This window comes from Pinus tabuliformis, chromosome J (assembly GCF_031772625.1).
Source record: "Pinus tabuliformis cultivar Carrire ecotype Pingquan chromosome J, CPIR1, whole genome shotgun sequence".
NCBI classification, from domain to species: domain Eukaryota; kingdom Viridiplantae; phylum Streptophyta; class Pinopsida; order Pinales; family Pinaceae; genus Pinus; species Pinus tabuliformis.
Window position 1 is genome coordinate 530,046,177 of NC_142295.1, and position 5,824 is coordinate 530,052,000.

A 5,824-nucleotide genomic window follows, 5' to 3' on the forward strand; every position below is an offset into this window, starting at 1 on the left:
TAGGATTGCTATTAGCATTTATATTTCCATTAGTTATATATATTATATTCATAACAACTTCAGAGCAGGAGAGTGCTCACCAATTGTTGGGGAAACTCTTGCAAGCTCAAGGACTATTGGTCTCCCTGAAACATCATTGTGAGGAGGAAGAATTGGAATGCTCATCATTCCACTTGTTGATCGATACACAAATCAAGTCCCTCCTTAGCTAGGTCGAAAGGATGCAGAGAGAAATTCAGACTAAGTTGACAATAAATCAATTTCAAATTGAAATATTAAGGGATATCTTCTCAGATAGATTCAAGCCAAGTTCAAATGCAGTTGTGACCAGTTTCGCCTCAACACGAAAAACATGAGTGCATGGTCCAGAAGAGGGTAGTCAACCCTGAAAATTGGAGTTATTTTTGAACAAGGCACCCATTCGGCTGGTGATCAGACTTAAAATGTTTAATAATTCCCTCTTGTTTATTTTTTATCAATATACTACACATTTTCTCTGTTTCTAGGTGTCTTTGTTAGAATATATAGTGGTCAACCTTTTTGTATAGTCGATAAGCAAGGTCATAGTCAAAAGCAACCCCATTTTGTGGATAATAAAATGCAAGAACTATAAAGTTGAATGTAAAGATTTTAAACTGGAATCTAATATTTTTTATAATAGAAATTCTATGTATTTCTTAAAAAAACCAAATTAATAATAATAATAATAATTTTTATAATTTTCAATTTATATAATAAAACAAGGATACTTCTCTAGACTAAATATTATAAGAGAAATGTGTACCCAAAGTAAAGAATAAGTTAAAGAATAAGTTAAGAAATGACTAAATATTATAAGAGAAATGTGTAACCAAAGTAAAGAATAAGTTAAGAAAATGAGCACTCTAGCCACAAAAAATATATGTTATAATCATATATATATATGAACAAAAATGGTTTCCATAGCTTATTCGTCCCTCTAACGATACTTAAGGTATAGGTCAGAAATACATTTATTATTATTTGAAGAGAAGCTTGGTGTTGATGTCGTGTTGAGTAATCTTCATCATTGCATAGTTCAATTTTCAAAGCAATTCCTTTCTGCTCCGCAATCCCTGGTTCAACTAGGCATCAAAAGGAGGTTCTTTCACACCATTCCCTCCCTCTGTTAGAAACTTCTCTTGCAGATAAGACAACAGCAATTTCTGCAGAGCAGAGATCTCTCTAACCTTGCCTTCCAACTCACCTACTCTAGTTTCTAGCTCACCTGCTCTTTCATTCATACTTGTATCCAACAGCCTTATGAGCTCATCTTGAATCACCTTCTGTATCATCTGGGACCTCTTATACTCATCCACTTCCTGAAGCCACAGATCTGCGAATTGGCAATCTTTCCAGGCCTCGAACCAAGGGCCTCCCATTGTATAATGTATAGCTTTGGGAAGTTCCTTGTCATCAATCTCATTGTGACCAACAAGGAAATTCCAGGTGTAGGGAATAGGTCCAATATCATTGTCATCCAGCCAAGTGAATCTATGCAAAAATGCCCCAGATTGGGAATTCACAACAGAAGGTGTCAAAACTCTGTTCTTGGGGTGCCCGCAATTATACAAAACCATAGATGACCAGTTCTTTCTAGGGTAAGTAGTCTGCACAACCCCATCCATTTTTGTAGCACTCTTGGGCTTGTAATCGTGTTTGACACACATTGTAGCATATTTATCATCAATGAGCTCAGCTAATTCCCTAACGTCAACAGTATAGAGAAAATCACAGTCTACGAACATAGCCCAACCCTCGAACCCAGCTAGGAAAGGAGTCAAGAACCTGGAAAAGGAGAACTGGGTGCTCTCAGTGGGATCCCTTGTGCGCCAGTAAAGCCCAGCCTTGCGGAGATCCGCCTGTTTGATGGGGATTACTTCAACTGGAAATGTGGCATGTTTCAGTATCGAATGCCTGCAGACCTCGTAGGCAAGATCCTCACGGGGATCATAACCCACAAAGATCTTGAGCTTTGGAAGCACTTTTCCACTCTTGGTAATAACAGGTCCTCCCATAATGCCTGCTCGAGGCTGTGGAGAGACTGGATCTCGCGACTTCTGGTCCTCCTGCATCTTCAGCTTCGGTTCTGGAGACTCGGCCAAACTTGGGGGAGATACTGCGAATGCCAGCCCGATGCCCAGTCCCAGTCCCGATACTAGCATGCCTCTGGAAATCCTATATGCATTTGAATGTGGATGCCCATTTCCGCTACTGAAAAATCTCTGCGGAGGAATTGAGTGCGAGGGGGATCGAACCTTGGCACTGAGCGATGATGTTAAACGCCAGATCTTAGTGACGTTCTGACGGAATTGAGCCATCTGGCCTTCTTGGAGAATGGGAAAATGATCAAATCACAGAGAGATAGAATTGGGTCTCGAAATTTCAGAAAGGGTGCGGGGATTTGCTCTCTATGGAAGATGAGAAGGGGGCACACATATTCCTCTGATGAGTTCGGCTCATTGTGTCAAGTAAAGGAGGATATTTATGGAAGATCTCGCACCTTGGACCACTGGAACTGGGAATTTACCCACCGCCTTATGGCACGCGGTTCCGTTGGTTGGATCGAGCAAAAACTAAAGATTTCTAAGCATACTGGTTTACTCCCACATGCATACCACTTCTATTAGAACTACAATTTCATTTATACGCCTTTACCGAATCGGGATTCGGGAACATAGATAGTTATGATTAAGTTATACTTCATGCAGATTTATAGGGTTTTTTTTCAATTAAATTTTATTGTATTTTTTTATAAGCTGGTTTTTATTTTTTTTTATTTTAGGATTTTACTTTTTCAAAGATTTATTGAAATCATAAATCTGAGAGAGTGATTTTTTTACTATTAAAATATCCTAAAGGGTTTTCAGTACGTTGAATTTATATACAATCAAAAAACCAATTTAAAAAACACAAATCAAAATTTTACCATAATTATTTTTCCCTAAATTCCAATTAAAATTCTATAAAACACTAAAAAAAACTCACCCATAAATTTTAATATATTTATTTATTTTTAATATAAAAAATTGACGAAATAATGGTTTTCTCCAACGGTACCGTATATTATAAACAGAAGAAGTTAGTTAAATTGGATTATAAACCATTTCAAAGTAGTTAATATGGTTGGACATTTAACTAATTTCATATAAATATAAAATATGATGGGGTTGAATTCTATATTTTAGCCAAATTCTTATGAATATATGTAAATATATATATATGTAAATATATATACATATATATTTATATATATTTAAAGGGTGGTTTGCGCGAAACCTGTTCCATGAACTGGAAAGCAGTCGATGACTTAACTATGGGCACTTTGTTACACTCTCCCGATAATTCTGAGTATAACGGAACACTTAACTATGAACATTTATTTCTTCACATTTAATAGAATAATTTGACAATTCTGATTTGAGATGTAATAATAATTATTTTAGATTTATAAAAATAAATATTTATTATTAATCTAATCTAATTTAGTAAATATGAAATATTTAAATTACATTTTAAATATAAAATATTTAATTACATTTTGATGATATTAAATTAATTTTTTTTAATATAAAAATAAAATAATTAAAAAAATATTTATAATTAATTTAATATATATACTTATTTTTCTGGAAAACAATAGAAATTGTTATAATATTTTGATTAGTAAATATTTTTGGAAATCTTTGTTATAGTTTTTGAATTTTAAGATTTTGAGTATTTTTATAGTGTTAAATCTATTTTCACTATTAAAAACAAGAACTAAATACTCTTATTATAAATTAACTATTATATAATTTTTAACTATCTATCATAAATTAACACTTCTAAAAATGCTTATGTATAAAAAACCAATCCCAATCCAAATTACATAATAATATTAACACAATAGAAATTTGTCTTTTTACTTTAAACTTACACATATCTAAATATAAAAAAGAATTGAATTAATAATTAATGTTAATTTTTATTTTTATCTATTAAAACATTTATTAAAAAATTATATTAAATTTATATTTTTAATAATTAATTAAGGTGATTTGGTTGGATATATTGTTTTTTTGAAAATAAAAACAAAAATTGGTTTAATTTTTTAACATTTCGATGGGTGGTTAAGAGTTTATGATTCTCTCATTACTCTACTTTCTCTAAATAGTAAATGAGGGAAAAATTAAACCTTATATTTTGTACTACTTTCTCCCATAATAAATCACGGACTTTAAATGTTAAATATTTTGTATTACTTTCTCCAATAATAAATTAGACTTTCTCCCATAATAAATCACGGACTTTAAATGTTAAATATTTTGTATTACTTTCTCCAATAATAAATTAGGGACTTTAAATCTTAAATGGAAAATTTTATCAAAAAACTAAAATACAACGTTCATTATTTTTCATAAGTGAAATTTTAAATTCATATGATAAATTGAAAGAATATTTTAGAGATAGTTAATTTTTTAAATTTAATGAAATAATATTTTTAATTAATTTAGATTTATGTGATCTTTATTATGAAAAATAAGAAAAAATTTGGTAAAAATTACATTATTAGAGTTTTGTGATCACATTATCAGAATTTTGACGAAGGTAAAAATTATATTATTAGAGTTTTGTGATCACATCATCGAGTTTTGACGAAGTGTGTCAGGACAAGATGAAGAACAAGATCTTTAGTGCCATTTTTGGACTTTAATCCGTAAACTGTTTTTTTATTGTATATCGAGGGTACTTGATTCTGCACGGGTTACCCATCAAGCTTGTAATTTCAAAAAATTCCTACTGGATTTTAGAGATCATCAGAGTTTTGACGAAGTGTGTTAGGACAAGATGAAGAACAAGATCTTGAGTGCCATTTTTGACTTTAATCCGTAAATTGTTTTTTTATTGTATATCGAGGGTACTTGATTCTGCACGGGTTACCCATCAAGCTTGTAATTTCAAAAAATTCCTACTGGATTTTAGAGAAATTTGACCGAGAAAACCCACTAGAAAAGCTTCCAAAAAGTCTCACTAAATTAAATAGATGAAGAGAAATTTTTTTAGTTGTTATAATATAAATAAATAATATTTTCATATAAAGAAAATGGTTGATTTAACTAAATAATAATATAAGGAAATAATCGTTATAATATAATTGTTAATATTGAATTAAGGAAAATAATTAATGAAAAAGAAAATTTTAATGAAATGAATATTTGAAAATAAAAATAAAAATAATATTTAAATCAAACCTAAATAATCAAAACAATAAAAATAAAATCAATAATTCTAAAAACTTAAAAATAAATAAAAATAATAAATGGTCAAACTTAAATAAAAATATTTGGGTCAAATCTAAATAATGATTACACTAAAATAAAAATAATATTTAGGTCAAACTTAAATAATGATGGAAACAATTAATTCTAAAACCTTAAAAATAAATAAAAATAATAAATGGTTAAACTTATTAAAAAAAAATTAAATAAATAATAATAATAATTAAATAACTAAATAAATAAATCAATAATGAAAAAAATAATTCATTGTTTATTAGTAATATGGATAAAAATACAAATAAATAATAAAAACTAGGAAACTAGTTTTATATATATATATATATATATATATATATATATATAAACTTAAGAAGAAATGGCACGATCCAACAATTGCTAATTTTCCAGCCAACACCTCTAATGTTTAAATTTTGTTTGTACATTGTAAGCTCATATTTCTTCTCTTTGTGTTATTTAGAATTGGAAAATATTTTTGATTTTCTAAAACTTTGTAATTATAAGATCATCATTAAGGGAATTTTGAG

The 5,824-nt window shown here is 29.5% G+C and overlaps 1 pseudogene; it reads right to left on the minus strand.

Moving 5' to 3' along the window:
* Nucleotides 1-1,026: 1,026 nt before the first annotated feature.
* On the minus strand, nt 1,027-2,654 carry LOC149228084 (protein CDI pseudogene; annotated as a pseudogene).
* Nucleotides 2,655-5,824: the final 3,170 nt, after the last annotated feature.